Below are 19,940 nucleotides of genomic sequence, written 5' to 3' on the forward strand. Positions count from 1 at the left end.
CCCACAGGAGAGAGTGCCCTGGGCTGCAGCTTGGGTTTTGGTGGGGTTTTTTTGGTTTGTTTTTTTTTTTTTTTTTTTACGTCGGCAGTTTCCTACGGGGTGTTCAGGGGTGACAGGAGGGTTTTAAAACACACAGCCTTTTTTTAACTGATAGTTTTGGTGCTGTTTTGTTCTAGGTGCACTGGATTCTCCCAGAATTCTGAACTTCCTGCAGGATGGCAACTTGTTTTTTGCGAGGAGTGTTTGTGACCGCATTTCCCTTCCTCGGACTTGAAGGTGAGAATATCGAGCAGCCGTGAGGATGCGCACCACGTCCGCACCTGTCTATGCCCCCCCATCCCTCCGTCCGTGGCTGCAGGTGGGATTTTTCCCATGCCACCCCCAACTCGGTGGCCTTGCCAAGGGTGGGTGTGCCTGGCCCTACTTCTCGTGTCCCTGCCTCCAATGGGTGTGCTTTGCCTGCTTTGTGTTCCCTCTTTATGGGTGTGCATAGCTCACACTGTTGTCCTCGCCCTGTGCTTCTGCCTTGCACCTGCCTCCCATGGGCATGCATTGTCCCCCCCTTGTCTCTGCTCCATGCAGCTGCCTTGCCCCCACCTCTCCAAGTATTGCTGCTCCAGGTTTACAGCACGAATAAACTGTTAGCATTCCGAACTTTGCTCTGGCACTTCCTTGGGCCCCAAATCCCTAAGACTACCGCAAAATGCCATCACCAGTAGATGTCAGGGGGAATGAGGGGCACCCAGCAGGGACATCCTGAAGTCTCATGGTTTCCATCAGGCTTTCCCAAGGGCAGAGGTGGGTGGGAGAGTGGAAAAGCAGCATTACTTTTTACGTTTTCTTCCTACATCTCCCTCTTCTGAGCTCCTTGTCCCTGGGTGTTTGTTCTTGCCTGTGGCCCCTGTTCCTGATGGGCTCCAGGTGTGGCCAGTGGGGCTAATGGCATGACTGGCCCTGCTGTGGACTATAAAGGGGCTGCCTGAGGGAGCTGGTAAAGGGGAACTGGCTGAGGAGGAGCTGGAGGTGCCTCCAGCATGGAATGGCTGGTCCCTGTGGTGAAGAAGGGTTCCTCTGAGCTGTCCGTGATGGAGCAGACCACCAGCATGTGTTGCCAAGAGCTTGGTGCCTGCATCGGCTGTGTGTGAGCCGCTGGCCAGCCTGGCAGTGGAGGGGAGTTGAGAGAAAAGTGTTGGGGCACTGAAGGTCTGAGCCGGTGCTGGGAGCTGGGGTGAGTCACATGTTCTCCCATGCACATCCTGGTCCATCTCTGCTGCCCTGCCTGTCGCTCCTTCCGCTGCCTGGGAAAGGGCTGCCCAGGGATGGGGAGGGCCAACGATGGCTTTCTGTCCTGGCCACTTTGCTGTGGAAGCCTGCCAGGCACCCTGCTGCCATTCCGATGGCACTGGGGCTTCCCCTCAAGCCAGGGGGAGGTGGCAGGGCTGGAAGAAAGTGGAGGCTGAGATGGGGTGCGAAGTCAGGGAAAATGTGGAAATCAAGAGTGGGTGGAAATGGTGTCACTTTTTACATTGTCTTTGTAAGGCTCCCTCTTTTTGTCTTCCTGACCCTATGTGTTAGTTCTTGCCTCTGTTTCTTTTCCCCTATTGCTTTACAATATTTGCCTGTCCCTCGTCTTGTCCTTGCCTTGTGGTCCTGCTGGTGCCTTTGGACTCTTTCTCCTGCTCCTCCTCTCTCTTATGTATTCCTCCACCTCTCCCTGGGTTTTTTGCTCAGTGTCCCAGTACTCCTCTCTCTATGCTACTGTCCTGCTCCCTGTCCCTCCCCTGTTTGCAGCATCCCGTTTACTGGCTGCCTGTCCCCCACCTCTTCTCTATCTTCCTCCTGTTTTTTCCCTTCTCTCCTGCTGTCCTGCTGCGTTTGAGCACTGAGCCTTGTAGCCAGCTCAGTGCCAGGATTTGTTCTGGGCAGAGGTGAGTAAACTTTTCCTGCCTCCTCTGTGCCCCTGGATGGTATTCAAGCCCCTGGGTGCAGAGCTCATGGCTGTGAGCAGGTGCCAGGGAGGGGGCCATGTGCTGTGGGGATTTGGCCAGGCCCCTGTTCCTGACGGGCTCCAGCTGGGGCAGGTGTGGCCAGTGAGGCTAATGATGGGGCTGGCCCTGCTTTGGGCTAGGAAGGGGGCTGCCTGGGCATGCCTGCCTGCAGGAGGTGGCTGAGGAGTCAAACCAAGGGGCTTCCACAGGCAGCTGTCTCTAGCCGGTCCCTGTGGCAAGGAAGGATCCCTCCCAGCCGTCCCCAACAGAGCACGCCACCAGCACACGACACCAGGACCCTGGCGGCTCTGTTGGCCACACGTGTGAGCTGCTGCATGTCCAGGAAACCTCGTGAGAGAAGTGCATTGAGTCACGCACCGCTTACTCCTAAGGTCAGGCAGCTGGCACTGTGGAGGAGGAAGGGGCAGAAGCAGAGAGAAAAGCCTCGGGGCGGTGAAGGTCTGCCGTTGGCACCAGGAGCCACGTGTCCCCTCGTGTGTGTCCGGGCCCATCCCTGCCCTGGTTCTGCAGGTCTCTGCCTGCCTCCTTGCCTGTCCCTGCTTCTGTCTGCCTTTCAGGCTGTCTAGTTCCCCAAAGCTTTTTGCTCTTCTGCTAGCATTGCCCTGTAAAGTATCACCTTCTACCTTTCCTTTCTATGTCTCTTCCTTTCTGGCACCCCACCAGCTCTGATTTCATTCTTCCTCATTGCTTGTGACAATGGCATTTCTAGGTCTCCCTCTCTCGGTGTCTCCGTTTATTCAGTTCCCTGTGATTGTGGGAAGGGTGGTGGTCGGGGTCTGGGTCTCTGCTCAGGGAGCTCATTCTGCTCTGAGGTTGCTGTGGTGTGGGTGCTCTGTTGGTGCTATCAGCGGTGGCAGTTTGGGAGCTGGCTGGGCTGTGTGGGTATTGCGGTTTGGACACGGAGAGAAGCAGAAGCATCTGAGGTAAGAGTTGTGGGACTGGGCAAGGTCCAGCAGCACATAGAGAGTGCCATTGGATGCCGGTTTGTTGGTTTTGATGTCAGCAATTTTATACTGAGTGTTCAGGGGTGGCAAGATACTTTAAAAACACAGAATTTTTTTTAACTGAATTTTTTTTGTTCTAGCTGCACTGGATTTTCCTGGAACTCTGGACTTCATGCAGGATGTAACCTTGTTTTTTTCCCTAGTTTGGCTGACAGCTTTTCCCTTAATAGGACTGAAGGTGAGATTATTAGGTATTAGAATGTGCAACATGTATGCACCTGTATATGCCACTCCCTATCCACCTGTCCATGCCTCATTCAGAAGATGGCGGCGCCATACCCCCCCCCCCCCCCCCCCCTCCAAGCACCGTCCGCAGCTCCGGAGAGAAATGACGCGGATGCGGCCCCGAGACGGCGGTGCCGCCACCGCGGCCGCCGTCGGCACTCGTTTCGCGGGGGACTCACCGGCTCCTCCAGGGCTCCGGCAGGCTCCCGCCGCTTCCCCGCGGTCCTCCATGATGCCGGAAGTGCCCCTCAGTCCTCCGAACTTGCGCTCTATGGGCCCGCAGTCCTCCAGGATGCCCAAGTGCCGGTTCGGTGCGGGGGGCCCTGGAGTAGATGAGCCCCGGGCTCTGCCCAGGGAGCTCCTTCTGGGCAAGGCGAGAGCTGTGGGACTGGGCAGGGTCCAGCGGCATCCACAGGAGAGAGCGCCCTGGGATGCAGCTTGGGTTTTGGGTGTGGGTTTTTTTTTTTTTTTTTTTTTTTTTTTTTTTTTTTTTTTTTACGTCGGCAGTTTCCTAGGGGGTGTTCAGGGGTGACAGGAGGGTTTTAAAACACATAGCCTTTTTTTTAACTGATAGTTTTGGTGCTGTTTTGTTCTAGGTGCACTGGTTTTTCCCGGAATTCTGAACTTCCTGCAGGATGGCAACTTGGTTTTTGTGAGGAGTGTTTGTGACCGCATTTCCCTTCCTGGGACTTGAAGGTGAGACTATCGAGCAGCCGTGAGGATGCGCACCACGTCTGCACCTGTCTATGCCCCCCCATCCCTCCGTCTTGCGGCTATACGTCGGGTCATCTTCTGAGCTATACGTCGGGACGTCTGTTGGTCTCTACGTCGGAACGTATGTTGGTTTCTACGTCTGGCTTGACGTTAATTTCAGCTCTACTTCGGAATGTCTTTTGGGATATACGTCGGGACGTGTGTTGGGCTCTATGTCGGGACATCTCTCGGGCTCTACGTCAGGACGTCTTTTAGGCTCTACGTCCGGCTGTAGCTCACTTTTGGCTCTACGTCGGAACGTCTGTTGGTCTCTACTTCGATATGTCTGGCTTGAGCTCGCTTTCGGCTCTATGTCGGGACGTATGTTGAGTTCTACAACTGGACATGTGTTGGGCTCTGCGTCGGGACGTCTGTTAGGCTCTATGTCGGGACATCTCTTGGGCTCTGCGTCGGGACGTCTGTTAGGCTCTATGTCGGGACATCTCTTGGGCTCTGCGTCGGGACGTCTGTTAGGCTCTATGTCGGGACATCTCTTGGGCTCTACGTCGGGACATCTGTTGGGATCAACGTCGGGACGTTTGTTGGGTTGTAGGTCGGGAAGTCTGGCTTGAGCTTGCTTTCGCCTCTAAGTCGGGACGTCTGTTGGGCTCTACATCTGGTTTAGCTTACTTTCAGCTCTGCGTCGGGACGTGCGTTGGGCTCTGCGTCTGTAGTTAGCTTACTTTCAGCTCTGCGTCGGGACGTGCGTTGGGCTCTGCGTCGGGACGTGCGTTGGGCTCTGCGTCGGGACGTGCGTTGGGCTCTGCGTCGGGACGTGCGTTGGGCTCTGCGTCGGGACGTGCGTTGGGCTCTGCGTCGGGACGTGCGTTGGGCTCTGCGTCGGGACGTGCGTTGGGCTCTGCGTCGGGACGTGCGTTGGGCTCTGCGTCGGGATTTAGCTTACTTTCAGCTCTACGTCGGGACGTGCGTTGGGCTCTAATTTTATTGTTAGCTCACTTTCAGCTCTACTTCGGAACTTCTCTTGGCCTCTACGTCGGGACGTGCGTTGGGCTCTGCGTCGGGACGTGCGTTGGGCTCTGCGTCGGGACGCGCGTTGGGCTCTGCGTCGGGACGCGCGTTGGGCTCTGCGTCGGGACGCGCGTTGGGCTCTGCGTCGGGACGCGCGTTGGGCTCTGCGTCGGGACGCGCGTTGGGCTCTGCGTCGGGACGCGCGTTGGCCTCTGCGTCGGGACGCGCGTTGGCCTCTGCGTCGGGACGCGCGTTGGCCTCTGCGTCGGGACGCGCGTTGGCCTCTGCGTCGGGACGCGCGTTGGCCTCTGCGTCGGGACGCGCGTTGGCCTCTGCGTCGGGACGCGCGTTGGCCTCTGCGTCGGGATTTAGCTTACTTTCAGCTCTGCGTCGGGACGCGCGTTGGGCTCTGCGTCGGGATTTAGCTTACTTTTAGCTCTGCGTCGGGACGCGCGTTGGGCTCTGCGTCGGGACGCGCGTTGGGCTCTGCGTCGGGACGCGCGTTGGGCTCTGCGTCGGGACGCGCGTTGGGCTCTGCGTCGGGACGCGCGTTGGGCTCTGCGTCGGGACGCGCGTTGGGCTCTGCGTCGGGACGCGCGTTGGGCTCTGCGTCGGGACGCGCGTTGGGCTCTGCGTCTGTAGTTAGCTAACTTTCAGCTCTACGTCGGGACGCGCGTTGGGCTCTGCGTCTGTAGTTAGCTAACTTTCAGCTCTACGTCGGGACGCGCGTTGGGCGCTACGTCGGGACGCGCGTTGGGCGCTACGTCGGGACGCGCGTTGGGCGCTACGTCGGGACGCGCGTTGGCCTCTACGTCGGGACGCGCGTTGGCCTCTACGTCGGGACGCGCGTTGGCCTCTACGTCGGGACGCGCGTTGGCCTCTACGTCGGGACGCGCGTTGGCCTCTACGTCGGGACGCGCGTTGGCCTCTACGTCGGGATTTAGCTTACTTTCAGCTCTACGTCGGGACGCGCGTTGGCCTCTACGTCGGGATTTAGCTTACTTTCAGCTCTACGTCGGGACGCGCGTTGGCCTCTACGTCGGGACGTGCGTTGGCCTCTACGTCGGGATTTAGCTTACTTTTAGCTCTGCGTCGGGACGCGCGTTGGGCTCTGCGTCGGGACGCGCGTTGGGCTCTGCGTCGGGACGCGCGTTGGGCTCTGCGTCGGGACGCGCGTTGGGCTCTGCGTCGGGACGCGCGTTGGGCTCTGCGTCGGGACGCGCGTTGGGCTCTGCGTCGGGACGCGCGTTGGGCTCTGCGTCGGGACGCGCGTTGGGCTCTGCGTCGGGACGCGCGTTGGGCTCTGCGTCTGTAGTTAGCTAACTTTCAGCTCTACGTCGGGACGCGCGTTGGGCTCTGCGTCTGTAGTTAGCTAACTTTCAGCTCTACGTCGGGACGCGCGTTGGGCGCTACGTCGGGACGCGCGTTGGGCGCTACGTCGGGACGCGCGTTGGGCGCTACGTCGGGACGCGCGTTGGCCTCTACGTCGGGACGCGCGTTGGCCTCTACGTCGGGACGCGCGTTGGCCTCTACGTCGGGACGCGCGTTGGCCTCTACGTCGGGACGCGCGTTGGCCTCTACGTCGGGATTTAGCTTACTTTCAGCTCTACGTCGGGACGCGCGTTGGCCTCTACGTCGGGATTTAGCTTACTTTCAGCTCTACGTCGGGACGTGCGTTGGCCTCTACGTCGGGACGTGCGTTGGCCTCTACGTCGGGATTTAGCTTACTTTCAGCTCTACGTCGGGACGCGCGTTGGGCTCTACGTCTGCAGTTAGCTAACTTTCAGCTCTACGTCGGGACGCGCGTTGGGCTCTACGTCTGCAGTTAGCTAACTTTCAGCTCTACGTCGGGACGCGCGTTGGGCTCTACGTCTGCAGTTAGCTAACTTTCAGCTCTACGTCGGGACGCGCGTTGGGCGCTACGTCGGGACGCGCGTTGGGCTCTACGTCGAGATGTGCGTTGGGCTCTACGTCGGGACGCGCGTTGGGCTCTACGTCGGGATTTAGCTTACTTTCAGCTCTACGTCGGGACGTGCGTTGGCCTCTACGTCGGGACGTGCGTTGGCCTCTACGTCGGGACGTGCGTTGGCCTCTACGTCGGGACGTGCGTTGGCCTCTACGGCGGGACGTGCGTTGGCCTCTACGGCGGGACGTGCGTTGGCCTCTACGGCGGGACGTGCGTTGGCCTCTACGGCGGGACGTGCGTTGGCCTCTACGGCGGGACGTGCGTTGGCCTCTACGGCGGGACGTGCGTTGGCCTCTACGGCGGGACGTGCGTTGGCCTCTACGGCGGGACGTGCGTTGGCCTCTACGGCGGGACGCGCGTTGGCCTCTACGTCGGGATTTAGCTTACTTTCAGCTCTACGTCGGGACGCGCGTTGGCCTCTACGTCGGGACGCGCGTTGGCCTCTACGTCGGGACGCGCGTTGGCCTCTACGTCGGGACGCGCGTTGGCCTCTACGTCGGGACGCGCGTTGGCCTCTACGTCGGGACGCGCGTTGGCCTCTACGTCGGGACGCGCGTTGGCCTCTACGTCGGGACGCGCGTTGGCCTCTACGTCGGGACGCGCGTTGGCCTCTACGTCGGGATTTAGCTTACTTTCAGCTCTACGTCGGGACGCGCGTTGGCCTCTACGTCGGGATTTAGCTTACTTTCAGCTCTACGTCGGGACGCGCGCTGGGCTCTACGTCGGGACGCGCGCTGGGCTCTACGTCGGGACGCGCGCTGGGCTCTACGTCGGGACGCGCGCTGGGCTCTACGTCGGGACGCGCGCTGGGCTCTACGTCGGGACGTGCGCTGGGCTCTACGTCGGGACGTGCGCTGGGCTCTACGTCGGGATTTAGCTTACTTTCAGCTCCATGTCGGGACGCGCGTTGGGCACTACGTCGGGACGCGTGTAGGGCTCTACGTCGGGACGCGCGTTGGGCTCTACGTCTGTAGTTAGCCAACTTTCAGCTCTACGTCGGGACGTGCGTTGGGCTCTACGTCGGGACGTGCGTTGGGCTCTACGTCTGTAGTTAGCCAACTTTCACCTCTACGTCGGGACGTGCGTTGGCCTCTACGTCGGGATTTAGCTTACTTTCAGCTCTACGTCGGGACGTGCGTTGGGCTCTACGTCGGGACGTGCGTTGGGCTCTACGTCGGGACGTGCGTTGGGCTCTACGTCGGGACGTGCGTTGGGCTCTACGTCGGGACGTGCGTTGGGCTCTACGTCGGGACGTGCGTTGGGCTCTACGTCGGGACGTGCGTTGGGCTCTACGTCGGGACGTGCGTTGGGCTCTACGTCGGGACGTGCGTTGGGCTCTACGTTGGGATTTAGCTTACTTTCAGCTCTACTTCGGGACGTGCGTTGGCCTCTACGTCTGGATTTAGCTTACTTTCAGCTCTACGTCGGGACGTGCGTTGGGCTCTACGTCGGGACGTGCGTTGGGCTCTACGTCGGGACGTGCGTTGGGCTCTACGTCGGGACGTGCGTTGGGCTCTACGTCGGGACGTGCGTTGGGCTCTACGTCGGGATTTAGCTTGCTTTCAGCTCTACGTCGGGACGTGCGTTGGCCTCTACGTCGGGATTTAGCTTACTTTCAGCTCTACGTCGGGACGTGCGTTGGCCTCTACGTCGGGATTTAGCTTACTTTCAGCTCTACGTCGGGACGTGCGTTGGGCTCTACGTCGGGACGTGCGTTGGGCTCTACGTCGGGACGTGCGTTGGGCTCTACGTCGGGACGTGCGTTGGGCTCTACGTCGGGACGTGCGTTGGGCTCTACGTCGGGACGTGCGTTGGGCTCTACGTTGGGATTTAGCTTACTTTCAGCTCTAGGTCGGGACGTGCGTTGGCCTCTACGTTGGGATTTAGCTTACTTTCAGCTCTACGTCGGGACGTGCGTTGGGCTCTACGTCTGTAGTTAGCTGACTTTCAGCTCTACGTCGGGACGTGCGTTGGGCGCTACGTCGGGACGTGCGTTGGGCTCTACGTCGGGACGTGCGTTGGGCTCTACGTCGGGACGTGCGTTGGGCTCTACGTCGGGACGTGCGTTGGGCTCTACGTCGGGACGTGCGTTGGGCTCTACGTCGGGACGTGCGTTGGGCTCTACGTCGGGACGTGCGTTGGGCTCTACGTTGGGCTTTAGCTTACTTTCAGCTCTACGTCGGGACGCGCGTTGGGCTCTACGTCGGGACGCGCGTTGGGCTCTACGTCGGGACGCGCGTTGGGCTCTACGTCGGGACGCGCGTTGGGCTCTACGTCGGGACGCGCGTTGGGCTCTACGTCGGGACGCGCGTTGGGCTCTACGTCGGGACGCGCGTTGGGCTCTACGTCGGGACGCGCGTTGGGCTCTACGTCGGGACGCGCGTTGGGCTCTACGTCGGGACGCGCGTTGGGCTCTACGTCGGGACGCGCGTTGGGCTCTACGTCGGGACGCGCGTTGGGCTCTACGTCTGTAGTTAGCTAACTTTCAGCTCTACGTCGGGACGTGCGTTGGGCGCTACGTCGGGACGTGCGTTGGGCGCTACGTCGGGACGTGCGTTGGGCGCTACGTCGGGACGTGCGTTGGGCGCTACGTTGGGATTTAGCTTACTTTCAGCTCTACGTCGGGACGTGCGTTGGGCTCTACGTCGGGACGTGCGTTGGGCTCTACGTCGGGACGTGCGTTGGGCTCTACGTCGGGACGTGCGTTGGGCTCTACGTCTGTAGTTAGCTAACTTTCAGCTCTACGTCGGGACGTGCATTGGGCACGACGTCGGGACGTGCGTTGGCCTCTACGTCGGGACGTGCGTTGGCCTCTACGTCGGGACGTGCGTTGGCCTCTACGTCGGGACGTGCGTTGGCCTCTACGTCGGGACGTGCGTTGGCCTCTACGTCGGGATTTAGCTTACTTTCAGCTCTACGTCGGGACGTGCGTTGGGCTCTACGTCGGGACGTGCGTTGGGCTCTACGTCGGGACGTGCGTTGGGCTCTACGTCGGGACGTGCGTTGGGCTCTACGTCGGGACTTGCGTTGGGCTCTACGTCGGGCTTTAGCTTACTTTCAGCTCTACGTCGGGACGCGCGTTGGCCTCTACGTCGGGACGCGCGTTGGCCTCTACGTCGGGACGCGCGTTGGCCTCTACGTCGGGACGCGCGTTGGCCTCTACGTCGGGACGCGCGTTGGCCTCTACGTCGGGACGCGCGTTGGCCTCTACGTCGGGACGCGCGTTGGCCTCTACGTCGGGACGCGCGTTGGCCTCTACGTCGGGACGCGCGTTGGCCTCTACGTCGGGACGCGCGTTGGCCTCTACGTCGGGACGCGCGTTGGCCTCTACGTCGGGACGCGCGTTGGCCTCTACGTCGGGACGCGCGTTGGCCTCTACGTCGGGACGCGCGTTGGCCTCTACGTCGGGACGCGCGTTGGCCTCTACGTCGGGACGCGCGTTGGCCTCTACGTCGGGACGCGCGTTGGCCTCTACGTCGGGACGCGCGTTGGCCTCTACGTCTGTAGTTAGCTAACTTTCAGCTCTACGTCGGGACGCGCGTTGGCCTCTACATCTGTAGTTAGCTAACTTTCAGCTCTACGTCGGGACGTGCGTTGGGCGCTACGTCGGGACGTGCGTTGGGCGCTACGTCGGGACGTGCGTTGGCCTCTACGTCGGGACGTGCGTTGGCCTCTACGTCGGGACGTGCGTTGGCCTCTACGTCGGGACGTGCGTTGGCCTCTACGTCGGGATTTAGCTTACTTTCAGCTCTACGTCGGGACGTGCGTTGGGCTCTACGTCGGGACGTGCGTTGGGCTCTACGTCGGGACGTGCGTTGGGCTCTACGTCGGGACGTGCGTTGGGCTCTACGTCGGGACGTGCGTTGGGCTCTACGTCGGGACGTGCGTTGGGCTCTACGTCGGGACGTGCGTTGGGCTCTACGTCGGGACGTGCGTTGGGCTCTACGTTGGGCTTTAGCTTACTTTCAGCTCTACGTCGGGACGCGCGTTGACCTCTACGTCGGGACGCGCGTTGGCCTCTACGTCGGGACGCGCGTTGGCCTCTACGTCGGGACGCGCGTTGGCCTCTACGTCGGGACGCGCGTTGGCCTCTACGTCGGGACGCGCGTTGGCCTCTACGTCGGGACGCGCGTTGGCCTCTACGTCGGGACGCGCGTTGGCCTCTACGTCGGGACGCGCGTTGGCCTCTACGTCGGGACGCGCGTTGGCCTCTACGTCGGGACGCGCGTTGGCCTCTACGTCGGGACGCGCGTTGGCCTCTACGTCGGGACGCGCGTTGGCCTCTACGTCGGGACGCGCGTTCGGCTCTACATCTGTAGTTAGCTAACTTTCAGCTCTACGTCGGGACGCGCGTTCGGCTCTACATCTGTAGTTAGCTAACTTTCAGCTCTACGTCGGGACGCGCGTTCGGCTCTACATCTGTAGTTAGCTAACTTTCAGCTCTACGTCGGGACGCGCGTACGGCTCTACATCTGTAGTTAGCTAACTTTCAGCTCTACGTCGGGACGCGCGTTGGGCGCTACGTCGGGACGTGCGTTGGGCGCTACGTCGGGACGTGCGTTGGGCGCTACGTCGGGACGTGCGTTGGGCTCTACGTCGGGATTTAGCTTACTTTCAGCTCTACGTCGGGACGTGCGTTGGGCTCTACGTCGGGACGTGCGTTGGGCTCTACGTCGGGACGTGCGTTGGGCTCTACGTCGGGATTTAGCTTACTTTAAGCTCTACGTCGGGACGTGCGTTGGCCTCTACGTCGGGACGTGCGTTGGCCTCTACGTCGGGACGTGCGTTGGCCTCTACGTCGGGACGTGCGTTGGCCTCTACGTCGGGACGTGCGTTGGCCTCTACGTCGGGACGTGCGTTGGCCTCTACGTCGGGATTTAGCTTACTTTCAGCTCTACGTCGGGACGCGCGTTGGCCTCTACGTCGGGACGTGCGTTGGGCTCTACGTCGGGATTTAGCTTACTTTAAGCTCTACGTCGGGACGTGCGTTGGCCTCTACGTCGGGACGTGCGTTGGCCTCTACGTCGGGACGTGCGTTGGCCTCTACGTCGGGACGTGCGTTGGCCTCTACGTCGGGATTTAGCTTACTTTCAGCTCTACGTCGGGACGCGCGTTGGCCTCTACGTCGGGACGCGCGTTGGCCTCTACGTCGGGATTTACCTTACTTTCAGCTCTACGTCGGGACGTGCGCTGGGCTCTACGTCGGGACGTGCGCTGGGCTCTACGTCGGGACGTGCGCTGGGCTCTACGTCGGGACGTGCGCTGGGCTCTACGTCGGGACGTGCGCTGGGCTCTACGTCGGGATTTAGCTTAGTTTCAGCTCCACGTCGGGACGTGCGTTGGGCACTACGTCGGGACGTGCGTTGGCCTCTACGTCGGGACGTGCGTTGGCCTCTACGTCGGGATTTAGCTTACTTTCAGCTCTACGTCGGGACGCGCGTTGGCCTCTACGTCGGGACGCGCGTTGGCCTCTACGTCGGGATTTACCTTACTTTCAGCTCTACGTCGGGACGTGCGCTGGGCTCTACGTCGGGACGTGCGCTGGGCTCTACGTCGGGACGTGCGCTGGGCTCTACGTCGGGACGTGCGCTGGGCTCTACGTCGGGATTTAGCTTAGTTTCAGCTCCACGTCGGGACGTGCGTTGGGCACTACGTCGGGACGTGCGTTCGGCTCTACGTCGGGACGTGCGTTGGCCTCTAGGTCGGGACGTGCGTTGGCCTCTAGGTCGGGACGTGCGTTGGCCTCTGCGTCGGGACGTGCGTTGGCCTCTGCGTCGGGATTTAGCTTACTTTCAGCTCTACGTCGGGACGTGCGTTGGGCGCTACGTCGGGACGTGCGTTGGGCGCTACGTCGGGACGTGCGTTGGGCGCTACGTCGGGATTTAGCTTACTTTCAGCTCTACGTCGGGACGTGCGGTGGGCTCTACGTCGGGACGTGCGGTGGGCTCTACGTCGGGACGTGCGGTGGGCTCTACGTCGGGACGTGCGGTGGGCTCTACGTCGGGACGTGCGGTGGGCTCGACGTCGGGATTTAGCTTACTTTCAGCTCTACGTCGGGACGTGCGTTGGCCTCGACGTCGGGATTTAGCTTACTTTCAGCTCTACGTCGGGACGTGCGTTGGGCTCTACGTCGGGACGTGCGTTGGCCTCTACGTCGGGATTTAGCTTACTTTCAGCTCTACGTCGGGACGTGCGTTGGCCTCTACGTCGGGACGTGCGTTGGGCTCTACGTCTGTAGTTAGCTAACTTTCACCTCTACGTCGGGACGTGCGTTGGGCTCTACGTCGGGACGTGCGTTGGGCTCTACGTCGGGACGTGCGTTGGGCTCTACGTCGGGACGTGCGTTGGGCTCTACGTCGGGACGTGCGTTGGGCTCTACGTCTGTAGTTAGCTAACTTTCAGCTCTACGTCGGGACGTGCGTTGGCCTCTAAGTCGGGACGTGCGTTGGCCTCTAAGTCGGGACGTGCGTTGGCCTCTAAGTCGGGACGTGCGTTGGCCTCTAAGTCGGGACGTGCGTTGGCCTCTAAGTCGGGACGTGCGTTGGCCTCTAAGTCGGGACGTGCGTTGGCCTCTACGTCGGGACGTGCGTTGGCCTCTACGTCGGGATTTAACTTACTTTCAGCTCTACGTGGGGACGCGCGTTGGGCTCTACGTGGGGACGCGCGTTGGGCTCTACGTGGGGACGCGCGTTGGGCTCTACGTGGGGACGCGCGTTGGGCTCTACGTGGGGACGCGCGTTGGGCTCTACGTCGGGACGTGCGTTGGGCTCTACGTCTGTAGTTAGCTAACTTTCAGCTCTACGTCGGGACATGCGTTGGGCGCTACGTCGGGACGTGCGTTGGGCTCTACATCTGTAGTTAGCTAACTTTCAGCTCTACGTCGGGACGTGTGTTGGGTGCTACGTCGGGACGTGCATCGGGCACTACGTCGGGACGTGCGTTGGGCTCTACGGCAGGACGTGCGTTGGCCTCTACGTCGGGACGTGCGTTGGCCTCTACGTCGGGATTTAGCTTACTTTCAGCTCTACGTCGGGACGTGCGTTGGGCTCTACGTCGGGACGTGCGTTGGGCTCTACGTCGGGATTTAGCTTACTTTAAGCTCTACGTCGGGACGTGCGTTGGGCTCTACGTCGGGACGTGCGTTGGGCTCTACGTCGGGACGTGCGTTGGGCTCTACGTCGGGATTTAGCTTACTTTAAGCTCTACGTCGGGACGTGCGTTGGCCTCTACGTCGGGACGTGCGGTGGGCTCTACGTCGGGACGTGCGTTGGCCTCTACGTCGGGATTTAGCTTACTTTCAGCTCTACGTCGGGACGTGCGTTGGCCTCTACGTCGGGACGTGCGTTGGCATCTACGTCGGGATTTACCTTACTTTCAGCTCTACGTCGGGACGTGCAATGGGCTCTACGTCGGGACGTGCGTTGGGCTCTACGTCGGGACGTGCGTTGGGCTCTACGTCGGGACGTGCGTTGGGCTCTACGTCGGGATTTAACTTACTTTCAGCTCTACGTCGGGACGTGCGTTGGGCTCTATGTCGGGTTTTAGCTTACTTTCAGCTCTACGTCGGGACGTGCGTTGGGCTCTACGTCGGGACGTGCGTTGGGCTCTACGTCGGGACGTGCGTTGGGCTCTACGTCGGGACGTGCGTTGGGCTCTACGTCGGGATTTAGCTTACTTTCAGCTCTACGTTGGGACGTGCGTTGGCCTCTACGTCGGGATTTAGCTTACTTTCAGCTCTACGTCGGGACGTGCGTTTGGCTCTAAGTCGGGCCGTGCGTTGGGCTCTACGTCGGGCCGTGCGTTGGGCTCTACGTCGGGCCGTGCGTTGGGCTCTACGTCGGGACGTGCGTTGGGCTCTACGTCGGGACGTGCGTTGGGCTCTACGTCGGGACGTGCTTTGGGCTCTACGTCTGTAGTTAGGTAACTTTTAGCTCTACGTCGGGACGTGCGTTGGGCTCTACGTCGGGACGTGCTTTGGGCTCTACGTCTGTAGTTAGGTAACTTTTAGCTCTACGTCGGGACGTGCGTTGGGCTCTACGTCTGTAGTTAGCTAACTTTCAGCTCTACGTCGGGACGTGCGTTGGGCGCTACGTCGGGACGTGCGTTGGGCGCTACGTCGGGACGTGCGTTGGGCGCTACGTCGGGACGTGCGTTGGGCTCTACGTCGGGACGTGCGTTGGGCTCTACGTCGGGACGTGCGTTGGGCTCTACGTCGGGATTTAACTTACTTTCAGCTCTAAGTCGGGACGTGCGTTGGCCTCTAAGTCGGGACGTGCGTTGGCCTCTAAGTCGGGACGTGCGTTGGCCTCTAAGTCGGGACGTGCGTTGGCCTCTAAGTCGGGACGTGCGTTGGCCTCTACGTCGGGATTTAGCTTACTTTCAGGTCTACGTCGGGACGTGCGTTGGACTCTATGTCGGGACGTGCGTTGGCCTCTACGTCGGGATTTAGATTACATTCAGCTCTACGTCGGGACGTGCGTTGGCCTCTACGTCGGGACGTGCGTTGGCCTCTACGTCGGGACGTGCGTTGGCCTCTACGTCGGGACGTGCGTTGGGCTCTACGTCGGGATTTAGCTTACTTTCAGCTCTACGTCGGGACGTGCGTTGGGCTCTACGTCGGGTTTTAGCTTACTTTCAGCTCTACGTCGGGACGTGCGTTGGGCTCTACGTCGGGACGTGCGTTGGGTTCTATGTCTGTAGTTAGCTAACTTTCTGCTCTACGTCGGGACGTGCGTTGGGCTCTATGTCTGTAGTTAGCTAACTTTCAGCTCTACGTCGGGACGTGCGTTGGGCTATACGTCGGGACGTGCGTTGGGCTCTACGTCGGGACGTGCGTTGGGCTCTACGTCGGGACGTGCGTTGGGCTCTACGTCGGGACGTGCGTTGGGCTCTACGTCGGGATTTAGCTTACTTTCAGCTCTACGTCGGGACGTGCGTTGGCCTCTACGTCGGGACGTGCGTTGGCATCTACGTCGGGATTTACCTTACTTTCAGCTCTACGTCGGGACGTGCAATGGGCTCTACGTCGGGACGTGCGTTGGGCTCTACGTCGGGACGTGCGTTGGGCTCTACGTCGGGACGTGCGTTGGGCTCTACGTCGGGATTTAACTTACTTTCAGCTCTACGTCGGGACGTGCGTTGGGCTCTATGTCGGGTTTTAGCTTACTTTCAGCTCTACGTCGGGACGTGCGTTGGGCTCTACGTCGGGACGTGCGTTGGGCTCTACGTCGGGACGTGCGTTGGGCTCTACGTCGGGACGTGCGTTGGGCTCTACGTCGGGACGTGCGTTGGGCTCTACGTCGGGATTTAGCTTACTTTCAGCTCTACGTTGGGACGTGCGTTGGCCTCTACGTCGGGATTTAGCTTACTTTCAGCTCTACGTCGGGACGTGCGTTTGGCTCTAAGTCGGGCCGTGCGTTGGGCTCTACGTCGGGCCGTGCGTTGGGCTCTACGTCGGGCCGTGCGTTGGGCTCTACGTCGGGACGTGCGTTGGGCTCTACGTCGGGACGTGCGTTGGGCTCTACGTCGGGACGTGCTTTGGGCTCTACGTCTGTAGTTAGGTAACTTTTAGCTCTACGTCGGGACGTGCGTTGGGCTCTACGTCTGTAGTTAGCTAACTTTCAGCTCTACGTCGGGACGTGCGTTGGGCGCTACGTCGGGACGTGCGTTGGGCGCTACGTCGGGACGTGCGTTGGGCGCTACGTCGGGACGTGCGTTGGGCTCTACGTCGGGACGTGCGTTGGGCTCTACGTCGGGACGTGCGTTGGGCTCTACGTCGGGATTTAACTTACTTTCAGCTCTAAGTCGGGACGTGCGTTGGCCTCTAAGTCGGGACGTGCGTTGGCCTCTAAGTCGGGACGTGCGTTGGCCTCTAAGTCGGGACGTGCGTTGGCCTCTAAGTCGGGACGTGCGTTGGCCTCTACGTCGGGATTTAGCTTACTTTCAGGTCTACGTCGGGACGTGCGTTGGACTCTATGTCGGGACGTGCGTTGGCCTCTACGTCGGGATTTAGATTACTTTCAGCTCTACGTCGGGACGTGCGTTGGCCTCTACGTCGGGACGTGCGTTGGCCTCTACGTCGGGACGTGCGTTGGCCTCTACGTCGGGACGTGCGTTGGGCTCTACGTCGGGATTTAGCTTACTTTCAGCTCTACGTCGGGACGTGCGTTGGGCTCTACGTCGGGTTTTAGCTTACTTTCAGCTCTACGTCGGGACGTGCGTTGGGCTCTACGTCGGGACGTGCGTTGGGTTCTATGTCTGTAGTTAGCTAACTTTCTGCTCTACGTCGGGACGTGCGTTGGGCTCTATGTCTGTAGTTAGCTAACTTTCAGCTCTACGTCGGGACGTGCGTTGGGCTATACGTCGGGACGTGCGTTGGGCTCTACGTCGGGACGTGCGTTGGGCTCTACGTCGGGACGTGCGTTGGGCTCTACGTCGGGACGTGCGTTGGGCTCTACGTCGGGATTTAGCTTACTTTCAGCTCTACGTCGGGACGTGCGTTGGCCTCTACATCGGGACGTGCGTTGGCCTCTAGGTCGGGACGTGCGTTGGCCTCCAGGTCGGGACGTGCGTTGGCCTCTACGTCGGGACGTGCGTTGGCCTCTAAGTCGGGACGTGCGTTGGCCTCTAAGTCGGGACGTGCGTTGGCCTCTAAGTCGGGAGGTGCGTTGGCCTCTAAGTCGGGACGTGCGTTGGCCTCTAAGTCGGTACGTGCGTTGGCCTCTACGTCGGGACGTGCGTTGGCCTCTACGTCGGGATTTAACTTACTTTCAGCTCTACGTCGGGACGTGCGTTGGGCGCTACGTCGGGACGTGCGTTGGGCGCTACGTCGGGACGTGCGTTGGGCTCTACGTCGGGACGTGCGTTGGGCTCTACGTCGGGATTTAACTTACTTTCAGCTCTACGTCGGGACGTGCGTTGGCCTCTACGTCGGGACGTGCGTTGGCCTCTACATCGGGATTTAGCTTACTTTCAGCTCTACGTCGGGACGTGCGTTGGGCTCTGCGTCGGGACGTGCGTTGGGCTCTACGTCGGGACGTGCGTTGGCCTCTAAGTCGGGACGTGCGTTGGCCTCTAAGTCGGGACGTGCGTTGGCCTCTAAGTCGGGACGTGCGTTGGCCTCTAAGTCGGGACGTGCGTTGGCCTCTAAGTCGGGACGTGCGTTGGCCTCTAAGTCGGGACGTGCGTTGGCCTCTACATCGGGATTTAGCTTACTTTCAGCTCTACGTCGGGACGTGCGTTGGGCTCTACGTCGGGACGTGCGTTGGGCTCTACGTCTGGATTAGGTTACTTTCAGCTCTACGTCGGGACGTGCGTTGGGCTCTACGTCGGGATTTAGCTTACTTTCAGCTCTACGTCGGGACGTGCGTTGGCCTCTACGTCGGGAAGTGCGTTGGCCTCTACTTCGGGATTTAGCTTACTTGCAGCTCTACGTCGGGACGTGCGTTGGCCTCTACGTCGGGACGTGCGTTGGCCTCTACGTCGGGACGTGCGTTGGCCTCTACGTCGGGACGTGCGTTGGCCTCTACATTGGGATTTAGCTTACTTTCAGCTCTACGTCGGGACGTGCGTTGGCCTCTACGTCGGGACGTGCGTTGGCCTCTACGTCGGGACGTGCGTTGGCCTCTACGTCGGGACGTGCGTTGGCCTCTACGTCGGGACGTGCGTTGGCCTCTACGTCGGGACGTGCGTTGGCCTCTACGTCGGGACGTGCGTTGGCCTCTACATCGGGATTTAGCTTAGTTTCAGCTCTACGTCGGGACGTGCGTTGGGCTCTACGTCGGGACGTGCGTTGGGCTCTACGTCGGGACGTGCGTTGGGCTCTACGTCGGGACGTGCGTTGGGCTCTACGTCGGGATTTAGCTTACTTTCAGCTCTACGTCGGGACGTGCGTTGGCCTCTACTTCGGGATTTAGCTTACTTTCAGCTCTACGTCGGGACGTGCGTTGGCCTCTACGTCGGGACGTGCGTTGGCCTCTACGTCGGGATTTAGCTTACTTTCAGTTCTACGTCGGGACGTGCGTTGGCCTCTACGTCGGGACGTGCGTTGGCCTCTACGTCGGGATTTAGCTTACTTTCAGTTCTACGTCGGGACGTGCGTTGGGCTCTACGTCGGGTTTTAGCTTACTTTCAGCTCTACGTCGGGACGTGCGTTGGGCTCTACGTCAGGACGTGCGTTGGGCTCTACGTCGGGACGTGCGTTGGGCTCTATGTCTGTAGTTAGCTAACTTTCTGCTCTACGTCGGGACGTGCGTTGGGCTCTATGTCTGTAGTTAGCTAACTTTCAGCTCTACGTCGGGACGTGCGTTGGGCTCTATGTCTGTAGTTAGCTAACTTTCAGCTCTACGTCGGGACGTGCGTTGGGCGCTACGTCGGGACGTGCGTTGGGCTCTACGTCGGGACGTGCGTTGGCCTCTACGTCGGGACGTGCGTTGGCCTCTAGGTCGGGACGTGCGTTGGACTCTAGGTCGGGACGTGCGTTGGCCTCTAGGTCGGGACGTGCGTTGGCCTCTACGTCGGGACGTGCGTTGGGCTCTACGTCGGGATTTAGCTTACTTTCAGCTCTACGTCGGGACGTGCGTTGGCCTCTACGTCGGGACGTGCGTTGGCCTCTAAGTCGGGACGTGCGTTGGCCTCTAAGTCGGGACGTGCGTTGGCCTCTACGTCGGGACGTGCGTTGGCCTCTACGTCGGGATTTAACTTACTTTCAGCTCTACGTCGGGACGTGCGTTGGGCGCTACGTCGGGACGTGCGTTGGGCTCTACGTCGGGACGTGCGTTGGGCTCTACGTCGGGATTTAACTTACTTTCAGCTCTACGTCGGGACGTGCGTTGGCCTCTACGTCGGGACGTGCGTTGGCCTCTACATCGGGATTTAGCTTACTTTCAGCTCTACGTCGGGACGTGCGTTGGCCTCTAAGTCGGGACGTGCGTTGGCCTCTAAGTCGGGACGTGCGTTGGCCTCTACATCGGGACGTGCGTTGGCCTCTACATCGGGATTTAGCTTACTTTCAGC

This window comes from Leptosomus discolor, chromosome 23, assembly GCF_034619465.1.
Source record: "Leptosomus discolor isolate bLepDis1 chromosome 23, bLepDis1.hap2, whole genome shotgun sequence".
In the NCBI taxonomy this organism is placed as follows: Eukaryota; Metazoa; Chordata; class Aves; order Leptosomiformes; family Leptosomidae; genus Leptosomus; species Leptosomus discolor.